Source organism: Chelonia mydas, chromosome 1 (genome assembly GCF_015237465.2).
Source record: "Chelonia mydas isolate rCheMyd1 chromosome 1, rCheMyd1.pri.v2, whole genome shotgun sequence".
NCBI classification, from domain to species: domain Eukaryota; kingdom Metazoa; phylum Chordata; order Testudines; family Cheloniidae; genus Chelonia; species Chelonia mydas.
The window spans coordinates 257,134,511-257,148,211 of record NC_057849.1 but is presented as its reverse complement, the minus strand read 5'-3'; the positions used below and the strand labels follow the sequence as shown (position 1 = coordinate 257,148,211).

The window sequence follows — 13,701 nt, the reverse complement described above, 5'->3', positions numbered from 1 at the left end:
CACCTCCTCATCTATTGTTGGGAGTGGACTACATCCACCCTGATTGAACTGGCCCTGTCAACCCTGGTTCTCCATTTGTGAGGTAACTCCCTTCTCTTCATGTGTCAGTATATTTATGTCTGCATCTGTAACTTTCACTCCATGCATGTGAAGAAGTGAGGTTTTTACCCACAAAAGCTTATGCTCAAATAAATCTGTTAGTCTTTAAGGTGCCACCGGACTCCTTGTTGTTTTTGTGGATACAGACTAACATAGCTACCCCTTGATGCAAGATAGTGTTTAGTATTTTTAAAGTCTTATTGTTTCTTCCTAATGGCCCATCAAAGCTGATGGCCTGCTGTGTGGTGAGTGTTTCCCAAATACACACACAGTTGTAATTGTTACATAATCAGTATTCCTAACTTTAGATACTGAAATGATACATGCATACAAATTGGATAATCATATTCAGTAAATCATAACCTTTCCGATGATACCTTACAAGACGTATCTTGAGTAAAATATATCTTAGTTAGGCCATATTCATATCATAACCATATTCCTATGAGGAATATGGGGTGTAACGTCACAGCAGCATCTACTTAATAGAACCAAACAACTTTATGTATCTGAGGACATGTAGAAAATGTCAGTTAAAACAACAAAAATGTTATGGAGAAGATATTTGGCCCAATATACCTGAGCCAACAGTCTGCCTTGCAAAATGTGCTATGGGATCTCTTAATTACTAAAAGGGTCAAAACTCTGGTTTTACATGCACTTTGTATTAGTGTAGATTTTGATCTCTGGCTACTAGTAACACGTACAAATCAATTGTAAACTGTAGCCAGAGCAGGACCAGTTGCCTTGTGGTTAGTGTCTTACACAATCCTGCGAGAAAACCAGTCTGTTGTCCTCTCTAAGGACAGGCATTAAAGAGCCAGCAATGCTGATGAGAAAGAGCACCTTCTGTGGGCGAGTGTCTCATGCTTCTCTATAGCCCCCTTTTGTGATTAAAGCCTTGTCTACACTGGCAAGTTTCTGTGCAGTAAAGCAGGTTTCTGTGTTGTAACTCCTGAGGTGTACACACTGCCAAGCCACTTAGTGCACAGAAACTGCGCAGTAGCAGCACTGTGTTTACAAAACAAAACAAACAAACAAAAACCCTGATGAGAGGCGTACAGCTTTCTGCGCCGGGGCGACAGCGACACCCTGGTCGATTACAGTGCTGCAGTTGGCCTCCAGGAGGTGTCCCACAATGCCTGTTCTTGCCTCTCTGGTCATTGGATTGGACTCTACTGCCCTGCCCTCAGGTGACCAACTATCATCCCCACCCCATAAATTCCTTTGGAATTTTGGAAGTTCCCTTCCTGTTTGCTCGGTGATGCAGACAGTGGTCTCAGCCCATCTTTCCAGGTGGCCATGCCCGCTTCAGACACCAGGCGATCCCCCACTTGGAGCAATGCTGAGCTAGCTGGACCCCATCAGCATTTGGGGAGAGGCGGCTGTCCAGTCCCAGCTGCACTCCGGCTGTAGGAATGATGATACCTACGGACAGATTTCATGATGCATGACAGAAAGGGGCCATGACCGGGACACACTGCAGTGCAGGGTCAAAGTGAAGGAGCTGCTGAACGCCTACCACAAGGTGTGGGAGGCAAACCGCCACTTCGGTGCTGCGCCCATGAGCTGCCGGTTTTGTAAAGAGCTGGACGTGATACTCTGTGGCAACCCACCTCCACTGTAAAGGCCACTGTGGATACTTCAGTGGCTCGTGTGCCAGTCGAGAGTGGACCAAGCCAGGAGGAGGAAATCTTGGGTGAGGAGGGGGAGGGGGACCCAGAGGCAGAGGACAACTCGGAAGTCAGAGATACATGCATCCCAGAGCTCTTTTCTACCCCGGAGGAGGCTAGCCAGCCACAGCTGTTGGATCTTGACAAAGCACAAACAGGAGAGGAGCCCCGGTAAGTGGATTTGATTTTGGGAATCACTGAAGCGAGTTGTTAGGGGCAGGAGGGTTGCAGAAAGCAGGCTTGTGTCTCTATGATGCGCATAAGACCACATGCCTGGTCTGAGTGGCGGAACAGGGTGTTGATTGACTCCCTCGCAAGAATCTGCTTTGTTTCTTGCCCCATTAACAGTAACTTTCCCACGCCACTCTGCCATCACTGCACCATTGCTGCACACAGGCGATCCGCATAAGGGCCAGGGCAGAAGCTGCAATCTTGGAGAAGACCTTCCCTTGATTCTCTGCTCACCCTCAGCAGCGAGATATCTTCCATAATGAACTCAGCATGTGTAAAATGTGGGGACAGGAATGATTATCAGGCCCCCCTACAGTGTTGGCTCTCCCCAAGAGCCATGTGCCCAGTGTACAGTAGGGACCGGGAACACTGATTTACCCTGCCCCTGCAGCTGCTCACCATTTTGGTGATCTTGTGGCTCATGTGTGTTTGCCTGGGGTCAGCCAATTAGTGATAGGTGTGAATACTAGCTGTGTTTTAAATCACTGAAGCAGTGTTCTGTGTGTTGCGAAAAATACTGCTTCTATAAAATGTGTTTTGGCTTCACAGAGAGGACCGTGGGAGCCCAACCTCCCTCTATTATCGCCGGCTGAACGGCTATGCAGAATTAGAAAGCAGCCACGAAGAACTAAAGAGGACTTTGTGTGAGGTTATGATGCACTCCGTGGCCGAAAAACAGGAATTGAAGGAGTGGCAGGACAGCGAGAAGAGGGACCAAAAGGAGAACATGGCGCGCCAAAATGAAGCCATGGAGTGGCTCTCAAAAGTTATGGAGCGCCAAGCAGACATGCTCCAGGCGATATTAGCACTGCAAACTGAGCAACTATGTGCCTGCTCTCCCTTGCAGCCGCTGTCGCAAAATTCTTTCCCATGTAGCCCCCGGACACCGTCAAAACACTCTTATCAACCTCTTGGCTCCAGTCTGTACCTGCGGCATTCCACTCCTCCCCCGTCACAGTCCAGCCCTGCGGACTCCCAGTACCCACTGCACTCAACACCCGTCCCTCTGCAGTTTATCTCTGTTGAAGTACAATACCTGCTGCACTGTACTCCAAACGAGAAGGTTGGATATAATCCCTGTACATACACAAATCTTTAACCATCCCAGGACCCCACTTCCTCCTGGGACCTCCCATCCCGCTCAGTTCTGATGTGTTTTTTGTTGTTGTTGTCGCTCTCCTCCAGTTGTTGTTTTTTAATAAAAGAACTGTGTTGGTTTGAAAGCAATCTTTATTCTATTAATTGAAAGCAAACAGAGCCCTGCAGAGCAACAGGCAGTTCCATTAAACCTTCATATTGCATCATCTGCACCAATCACAATAACCTCCTAGTATTACAAGGACTGCACTCTCAAGCATAGCAACAAATATTAGTGGCTTTCAGCTTCAAATTGCTGCCTCAAGGCATCCATGATCCTTATGGCCCCTCGCTGTGCCCCTCTAATAGCCCTGATTTCTGGCTGTTCAAATTTAGCCTCGAGGTGCTGAGCCTCAGAGGTCCAGCCCTGAGTGAAGCTTTCACTGTTCCCTTCACAAATATTATGGAGTGTACAGCATGCGGCTATAAGCATAGGAATATTGTCATTGGCCAGGTCCAGCTTCCCATATAGGCAGCATCAACGGGCCTTTAAACGGCCAAAAGCACACTCAACAGTCATTCTTCACTTGCTCAGCCTGATGTTGAACCGCTCCTTGTTGCTGTCAAGTTGCCCTGTGTATGGCTTCATAAATCATGGCATTAAGGGGTAGGCAGGGGCTCCTAGGATCACAATGAGCATTTTGAGTTCCCCTGCGGTGATCTTCTGGTCCAGGAAGAAAGTCCCTACTTGCAGCTTCCTGAACAGGCCAGTGTTACGAAAGAACACTGTGTGTTATGCATCTTTCCGGACAAGCCTGCATTAATGTCCGTGAAACACCCACGGTGATCCACAAGCGCCTGGAGAACCATAGAGAAATACCCCTTCTGATTAATGTGCTAGGTGGTCTGGTGTCAGAATTGGAATATGCATGCCATCTATCGCTCCTCCACAGTTAGGGAAGCCCCTTTGTGCAAAGCCATCCACAAAGTCATGCACGTTGCCCAGAGTGTCGGTTTTTCGGAGCAGAATGCGATTAGTGGCCCTGCACATTTCTGTCAACATGAATCCAACGGTTGACTTTCCCACTCTGAACTGGTTAGCAACCGATCGGTAGCAGTCTGGAGTAGCCAGCTTCCACAGTGCAATCGCCACGCGCTTCTCCAACGACAGGGTAGCTTTCATTCTCATGTCCTTGCGCTGCAGGGCTGGGGCAAGCTCATCACACAGTCCCATGAATGTGGCTTTCCTCATCCGAAAGTTCTGCAGCCACTACTTGTTATCTCAGACGTGCATGACGATGTGATCCATCACTCAGTGCTTGTTTCCCGAGCCCAAAAGCGGCATTCCATTGTGGTCAGCACCTCCATGAATGCCACAAGCAATCTCGTGTTGTAGCTAGTACGTGTGGCGAGATCAATGTTGCACTCCTCTTGCCTTTGTAGTTTAAGGAATAATGGCACTGCCACTCATGACGTGTTGGTCAGTGCGAGCAGCATACTAGTCAACAGTTCAGGATCTGGTCCTGCAGACCGAAGAGGCAGAGCACGCAGTACACAAACCGTTGAAAGATGGTGCCAAATGTGGACAGAAGCACAGGGATTGCTGGGATGCGAAGCAATGCATCATGGGGTATTTGGACAGGACCCAGGATGCCCCACCACACCCTCCACTTTCCCACAGCTCTTAGCAGCAGAAGAGGAGGAGGTGATGCTCTGTGGGATAGCTGCCCAGGGTGCACCGCTCCGAATACCGCTGCAAGTGCCGCAAGTGTGAACATGCTATTGCGCAGGCAGCTGAACACACAACAGCGGTTTCCCTTCAGCGCTGTCTGAGCAGCGCTGTCACTCTGCCAGTGTAGACATATCCTAGTATCAGAGAAGGCATTATTCTGGTTGACAGCTGCAGTGCAGAGCCTGAGGGGCAGTTTTCTTTCTCCCTCCTCCTTAATAGGGGTCTTATTTCAGCCAACTTTGATAGTCGAATCTGACTATTCCACTGGTGTATTGGTGTGTTTTAAATGTCTTAAGTGGATAGAATGGATGTAAGGACAGTCCAGCCCAAAGGAAATAATCCGTCCATGTCTGTTTAATGCCCCTCTAGCTACTGCTGGCAACTGGGTGAGTGAACAAAGATTCATGGGATTTACCAGCTCTTGCTCTCCTCTGACAGTTTATGCAGGAGTTTGTCTGACATCAGTTTCCTCCCCATCCACCAGGCTTAATCCTAATGCCTACTGGCTCACTTTCTGTTCTCCTTCAAACTGTCTGCACAGATTATGGAAGCTGATTGAGAATGGAGCCCACTAGCCCCGAAACTGAGTGTTGGGTGTATCTTATCCAGAATGGAAGGAGTGTGTGTTCTGGGTGACTCCACTCACTTTATTACATTGCTGCACATTGGCTCTCTGTACCGCGCAATTTAGAACATCACCACTCTGATCCAGTTTACAGTTTAAAGCTGATGGGGTTTGGTGTCATTGTTTCCAGTTTCCAACTATATTCTGGAATATAGGGATGGATCCCTGGGTGTTCTCATGCTCCATTTCAGATTCTCAGAGACAAGAGATTTTGCAACTAGGGCACTGTATCCATCATTGCAGGATTGTTGTCTAAAATACTATAGTTTAAATTCCAAAGGAATTATTAACTGCTTTAATCCCCTGAAAGTGGATTATGCCCGTGTTACAGACATATGCTAACCAGTATGCTCTGATCACACCCAGTACTTTAGATATAAATTCTTTGAAGCAAGAGCTGTCTTTATTTTCTGTATTATAACGTGCCAAACATATCTGGATAATAAACAAGTGTCTACCATATTGCCCCATTTATGACTCTCCTGATCAAAGAGACTGTGGCGGGAATCTGTACATTACACTGAGAGCCACACTGAAAACTTGTCAGTAGCGTAAGGGTTTCACCTAGTTTGTCTTTCATTCCTCACTAAACAGGAGAGATGTAAAGATCTGCAAGCTGGTATCTTTCTTTTCCTTAAGGTGGAGTATAAAGCAAAAATGAAAACTGAGTTAATCCCAGATTTATCTACTGAATGTTGTTAGTAACCAGGCTGTGGGGAACCTATGGTATGGAAGTTTTAACCTTTCAAAATGCTTTATTTGCTCTATGAAATCCTCTTGGCACTTCCTGGTTCACTTATTGTACCCAGAATTACAAATACCAGAAGTTGCAGTGAGACTGCTGGTATTTGTGATGTCATATTTTGAGAGTGCTGCAAGAATCAAGAAGTACCAGACCAACAAAAGAATTTTTTAATAGCTAATTCAGATTTATTTCTATTCTGAAATCCCCTTTCCCTCAACATGGTCCGGTTAGCAGCACATAGCACAGAAATTTGGAATTAACTCATTTTTACTTTTTGTGCTGTAGTTCACTTTTAGCTTGTCTGCTTCTTGGGGCATGGGGTGGGGCGTTTTGCCATATCTCTGACTCTGATCACATCTCTTAAAACATGCTGCATCCTGCCTCTGAGTCTGACCTTGGGTGTGCGGGGAGAGTCTGTACATTACACTGAGAGCTACATTGACAACTTGCCAGGAGCCTAAGGGCTGTATCTGGTATGCCTGTTCATTTCCATTTTAAACAAATACAACCAAACATTGAGTTGTATGCATTTGTACCTTCCTTGATTAATAAAACATGCTTGCTGATTTAGTTCACTGCCAGTGAAAATCTGCAGCTTACTCAGCTTTCTCCTCACTGGAGTTATAGGAAGGGGAGGATGAATTCAAGGATTCCATAGGCGGCAGTTGACTCTTAGATGTCCCTGTAACAAAGCAATAAATGTATAAATACAGACTGCTTTCCAAAGAGGCATAGTCCAGGGCAATAAAATCATGTATGGAAATTACCTTTGAGGGGGACTGGACAGAATTCTCTGGGGTCCTCCTCCCCAGGCAATGCAGCCCACTCCTCCTCTGGACAGCCCTTTTGCAAGGAAAACTTTTTCTTTTTGCTTGTTCAGATCTTTGCTTTTTGTGACAGAGGCTGGGAATGGACTTTTTAATTTTTTTTTGCCCAGGCATTTTTCCAAGTTGGCAGAAATATTTGTTTGGGCAGAGGAGAGATTATTCATCAAAGGGACAGACGTAAAGTCTGGACCAAGAATGGATGAATCAAAGGATTCCTGTCAGAGAACCTCCTCACCCTTCCCTGCTCATTTGGAGACTGAAAAGCTATAGGTGTCCTTCCTGACCCTTTCTTAATTTTTTAAACTCTGAGGGTTTTTGGCAATGCACACTGCATACCAAGAGTTAATGGAAGCAGATATTTATTTCCAATTCTGTATCTCTTCTATAAATGAGATGAAATGTTTAATTAAAGTGATGCTTATTCATTTTAGAGGGTCTGGTTGTGATCATAGGTAATGTTTTCTGTTTTGCACTTAAATATGGATTCAACCTCTTTGTTTTGTATGGAAAAATACATCATATTCTCAACAAAATTGCAGCACTCTTGAAGTACAGAATGAATTTTCTGGGAACTGACAAATAGATTTGTTAATTGATATGTGTTCAAATTAACTAAAAGCTGAGTTTTTAAAGAAACTTAGCACTGTGTCAGGTTTTTCTTTGTTCCTAATCATTTTAACAGTGGAATAACATACACACATCAAACTTTTCATATAGTTAAAATGAATTGAAATCTTCTGTGTAGGCTATCTTTTAAAGAAACTAAGTTGTAATTGAGCTTTTAATTATTATTTTACCTATTTGCTGTTGTGTATGCTAAAGACTGGTTCAGATCAACAACTGAAGTAATTGACATCAAACTTATCTCAGCCATCTACCACCCTTCCTCTGCAGCTAATTTGTATGTTACAATTCTGTTGGTTGAAATTACTTGGGCCTGGCGTGCACCTAACATTTAGGTTGACCTAGCTATATGGCTGCGATATGTAGTTAAGCCGACCTAACCCCTGACATAGATGCTGCTAGGTCGATGGAAGAATTCTTGCATTGACCTAGGCACTGCCTCTTGAGGGGCTGGATTAACTACAGTGACAGTAAAACCCCTTCCATTGCTGTAGAAAGTGTCCACCCTACAACAGGTTATCTGCAGCTGCGCTGCTGAAGTGCTTTCGGTGTAGACATAGTGTATAAGGGGAAGTGGGACACAGTGTGTCGAGTTCTCATTAGTAGAATACTGGGCCCAAGTGTCACTGCTGTCTAAAGATTCCGTGGCTACATTCTAGCTTTGGTTTCAGAGTAGCAGCCGTGTTAGTCTGTATCCGCAAAAAGAAAAGGTTACTTGTGGCACCTTAGAGACTAACAAATTTATTTGAGCATAAGCTTTCGTGAGCTACAGCTCACATCCGATGAAGTGAGCTGTAGCTCACAAAAGCTTATGCTCAAATAAATTTGTTAGTCTCTAAGATGCCACAAGTACTCCTATTCTAGCTTTGGATATTAGTGCTGGAAAGGCTCCTTATGCCACTTGTCTTGGCTCGGCTTCATTGTACATTGAGGCAGCATTGCTGAGAGAACTGAGAAATGAAGGGGGAACACCTAAACCACAAAGACGGTGGGACTTCTGGAGTCATTCCCCCCAAGCCCTCGTCTTCCCTTCATGTAATGCCAGTCTCGCTAACCCAGCCCTCTGAACCAGTAAGACAGTTGCAAATTAAGGGCCAGATTCACTAATATGCTTCACCTGCTTTGTGCTACTCAGGTGCTGCAGAGCAGCTATAAACCCAGCTTAACTGGTTGGTGCTCTCTGACTGGTTTGTGCTGCTTTGATGTGTTGATGAATCTGTTCCTAAAAGTTAAAATTAAAGATTTAAAGTTTGTACTACACATCTTCAAATCATTAGAAATATTTCATGGTAGTGTTTTCTTTGAGTTTATCATTTACAGTTTATGTATGACATTTTTAAAAACAAAGTACATTCCCAGACAAAAAACTGATAAGATGGAGTTAAATTTGAGAGTACATATCAGTAACTTAAAGATAAAAAACATTATGGAGATGTCGGAGTTATTCCAAAGCCAGTTAATATAAACCCAGAAAATGCAGAGTTGAGGTTACACTTAAGATATCCAAACATGTTAAGCTAAGAAATGCACAGTTAAGGTATCCAAATACAGTAGCACTTCAGAGTTATGAACACTAGCGTTACAAACTGGTCGGTCAACCACACACGTCATTTGGAACAGGAAGTACGCAATTGGGCAGCAGCAGAGACCAAAAAAAAAGCAAATACAGGACAGTTCTATGTTAAACATAAACTACTATTAAAAAAAAATAAAGGGAAAGTATTAAATTTTTTTGATAAGGTAAGGAAACTATTTCTGTGTTTGTTTCATTTAAATTAAAATGGTTAAAACCAGCATTTTTCTTCTGCATAGTAAAGTTTCAAAGCTGTATTAAGTCAATGCTCAGTTGTAAACTTTGGAAAGAACAACCATAATGTTTTGTTCAGAGTTACGAACAACCTCCATTCCCAAGGTGTTTGAAATTCTGAGGTTCTACTGTAATGTTAACTTGGTCCTGTAGTGCTGCCACCAAACGAAAAATGTGCTGGGAAAAGCATCTCTTTAAATTTAATCAGAGTTCATGAATACTGTTATGCACGAATCATAGGATTATTGAATGGCATCGCTAAAGGGCAGTGTGAAGGCTGTTTAGGTGCCTTAATTGTGTTTCTTGCCTTAACATGTTTGGATTTCTTTTAAGTATAACCATAACTTTGAATTTCCTGAGTTTCTAATGCTTGGTTTTGAAATAATGGCAACATCCGTGTAAATAGTTTTTACCCTTAAATTACTGATACATACTCTCAACCTTAACTCCATTTTAACAGTTTGTGTACAATATGTATACATTTATTAGTTGCTTATACCCTTGGTTGTGAAGTGTTCCTCCTTCTTCCCAGCCCTGCCACATACACTGTGGGTACAGGAGGTTTCAGCTTCTTCTAGAGCAGTGAGGGCCTGATCCAAAGATTCCCATTGACTTCAGGTTTCAGAGGGGTAGCCGTGTTAATTTGTATCTGCAAAAACAATGAGGAGTCCTTGTGGTACCTTAGAGACTAACACATTTATTTGGGCATAAGCTTTTGTGGGCTATAACCCACTTCATCAGCTGCATCTAATGAAGTGGGTTATAGCCCATGAAAGCTTATCCCCAAATAAATTTGTTAGTCTCTAAGGTGCCATAAGGACTCCTCGTTGTATTTTCCATTGACTTCAGTGGCCCTTAGATCAGGTCCTGAGTGGGAATTACCCATTAAGATCAACTGTGTTTGTCCCATCTATTTGGTTTCCCTGCAGTTGTGTAGGGGAAGGAATGGGATGGAACAGGATATTGGTGGGAGACCTCTCTGTCATTTCCAGCTCTCCCGGTTTTTTCCCCACTATCTTGGTGTTTTTAATGCATGTTGCTATCCAGTGTCTTTTTGCTAACTTTGCATTTGGAAATGAGCTGTGAAGATGATTTGGGAGTTCCTTTGTGATCACTGTCCTTAATGTGCTGAAGCTCCCACAATGTGAGAGAAATAGTGTTTGTGTTTGTCTACACTCCAAAATTATGTTGACCTAAGCTATGTCTGCATACAGCTGCTGCAGTAATTAAATGGCTTTTGCGTATCCACACTACGCTCCTTGTGTCAGTGGTGCATGTCCTCGCCAGGAGTGCTTGTACCAACTGTTCTGTCAGTGTGAGGCATTGTGGGATGGCTTCTGAAAGCCAGTAACAGTAGACTTAAGCAATGCAGTGTCTACACTGACACTGAGTCAACATTACTACACTGACTCTATACCTCTTGTGGAGGTGAAGTTAGTTAAGTCAGCACAGCAGGACAGTTACATTGGCGGGAGAAAAATTTTAGTGTAGACACTCACATAGTTAGGTTGACATAAGATTGCCTTGTGGGATGGAGGTTGAGGAGAAGGAGCCAGCTGCCCAAGGGTTGGTTAGAGATTTCTGTTTCTGATCAGATGGCACTTGGAGAACCCCACCCTGAGCTAACAAAGGAAACCATCAAACATCTTTGTGGCTCTTATCTAATTTTTTACAAGAGGGTAATAAACAGAAGAGAAAAATTCAAGACATACCTGAGGAGGAGATAAGTAAACAGCTGGCTGCTCTTTACTGGTTCTTCTGAAGCTTTGAATTAAGTCAGCAAGTCTGAGCTTTAGTTTTGGGTGTGACACAAAAACAAGATACATGTGTTAGGAAATGGTTGGTGTGGAGCCTTGTTTGTCAGAGCAAAGGGAGATTGAATCTTTCCCTCCCCCGCATATTGATTTGACAGCAAAACGGAATGTTCAAACTCCCACTTCAAGGTTTTTTAGTCGAGTTGTAGTATTTAGTTCCTTCTAACTCTGCCAGTTGATTTTGGATTCAGACATTACTACATACCCCCTGACACCTCGCTCCCCCCCCCCCCCCCCCCCGCCCCAAGCATGATATTGGGATTATGGGCATGTGCATTCAGTACCTCTCCACTGCTGCAGAGCTACATGACTAGAAACCAGTTGTGGCTTTCATCTGTTGTTTTTACTCGCAAGAATGTGAGGAGCCTCCAGCATGTCTTATTACCCATAGGAGTGGAGGGGTGCTGCAGTATATCTATTTCCTTGGACGAGTGGGGTACAGAGTACCATCCAAGACCTTGACATCCTTCATTATTCTGTTTTCCTGCGTTGACTTTTGGTGTCTCTCTCTGAGCCCCAGATGCAAACACAGGATGTGTACTAAAATGTTTGTCTATTACTTTTGACCTCCATTTCTTAGATCAGATCTGCTCCTTCCCCCCACTGTTTCATTCTTAGAATGAACATGGTTCACAGTTCTACTTATTTCTCACACTAGGTAACGGGAACTTGGCTATTTTGATATGGCTTTCTGTTTCGTGGCCTTGACCCCTCTTCAAGTCCGAATTTTACTTTCAGGTTCTGCAGAGTAAGACAGAGATGAAAAATGGAGTCTGAGCTGATATGCATGACTTTCATTGTCTGCTCTGCTGTATGGAAAACAAAGATTTGATTCATGATCCCCTAAGTCAGGAGTGCTATAGTAGCCTAGTATGGTGCCATAGGAACATGATGTGACATTACCCAGAGTACAGTCTGGACCATTGAACAACAGTGTCCCCTCAATTCTCCAACTGGGGGTACCCTTCACACTGCTTCGCTGTGAGAGCAACCACTCCTGGCCTGCTCTCACACAGCATCTAGCATGTAAATTACTTCCAGCTGAACGATGAGCGCTCTAGCCAGTCACTCCTGAATTATATTGCAGAGTGACACCAGCAACTTCCCAGTCCCAGACTTGTTCCCAGAAATGTGCATCTTGTACTGCCCAGCCCTTTTCTGGACAACACATGCTCATATCAAGTCCGTTATTTCATCAATAGGAAATAATATGCACAAATCTTGTTATCCCAAACACTTCAATCCAAATGCACACTGATTTAGATAAAGTAATAAACCGAGTTTATTAACTGCAGAAAGTGATTAAACGTAGTGAGGCTTAAAAGTCAGAACTGGTTACAAAGAAATAAAAGATAAAACCAAACGAATACCTAACCTACCAAGTTAAGTAAATTCAAAGCGAAGATTTCTCTCACCACATGTCTTAGCAGTCTTACTGGCTGAACTCCTTTCATACAGGATTCCCCCCCTCAGTTCAAAGAAGTTTCTCAGGTGTTGTGGTTGCTGTGGATAGAGAGAAAGGAGGAATATTTTGAGGCCTCTGTTCTCCTTTCTTATAGCTCTCTTTTCTTTGAAATTCATCTGCAGCTGAGGTTCAGGAGACAGTCAGTCTATGGAGACTGGAACTTCCAGCTGTTTGTTGCCAAGATGTAAAATTCTCATTCACACCCCTTTTTCCTGCCAAAGAATGGCCGCTCAACCAGGTGATAGCCCATTTAATTTCATTGACATCTGCCTGAGGCATCAGTTTGCCTTTTGTCTCTGAGGAACTGGTTTGTGGCTGTTTCCTGAGATTTAGAATATATCTTAGTAACATCATACTGTAGAATTTTATAAGTTTACATATGATGTCTCCACACGCATTTTACTGGGATTATAACGTTCAGCAGATTATGGATTTTCAAATGATACCTCACAAGGCATACTTTGTACAAAATTTATCAGTCTTGTAAAAGTGGTGAACATAAGGGTACAGACTGTCACACATGATAGACAGTGAGGGATAAATGGATTCTCTTCTCTGGGCTGCAGGGAGGGGAGTTCTTTGTATTACTGTAGATAATTGAGGAGCGGGACTGAGGACTTTTGAAGATCAGTCTGTCGGGATAGTAGTTGCAATGCATGGCCTCAAGGGTGGGAGAAGGAGGGAGGGATTGGAAAGCAATAAGGCTTGGAGAGATTCTCTATCTCCAGAATGGATTTCTCCTATGTGCTAATGGTATTAGAATGGAGAGGCTAATGCTTTTAATTAAAACCTCAACTCTAGGAATTGATAAGATTTATCCACAACCGACATCCCTGCCACCTACTGAAAGGCGAAAGAAAACCTCTAAGTCTGTGTATCGGATTTCTTGAGCTCCTCACCAGCCAATCTATAGGAGGAAAATGACCTTTTGATAGTGGTCGTCAGCAAAGGGCTTGTCGGGACTCCCCTCAACAGATATTAA

General features: G+C 43.8%; 1 protein-coding gene and 1 long non-coding RNA gene across 14 annotated transcripts in view; one reads left to right on the top strand and one right to left on the bottom strand.

Moving 5' to 3' along the window:
* Positions 1-13,701, top strand: part of MRTFA (myocardin related transcription factor A) — a 172,877-nt gene that overhangs the window by 128,772 nt on the left and 30,404 nt on the right. The gene's annotated exons all lie outside the window — the stretch shown is intronic.
* On the bottom strand, positions 164-13,520 carry LOC114019587. Of its 2 annotated transcripts, XR_006289924.1 has the most exons (5): positions 12,634-13,520; positions 11,153-11,230; positions 9,940-10,089; positions 8,751-8,855; positions 2,335-6,864 (listed from the first exon to the last, which is right to left on the bottom strand). It is a non-coding gene; the product is annotated as an uncharacterized LOC114019587 (long non-coding RNA). The 2 variants fall into 2 exon arrangements; XR_005222887.2 differs by lacking the exons at positions 8,751-8,855; positions 9,940-10,089 and having other exon boundaries at positions 164-6,864.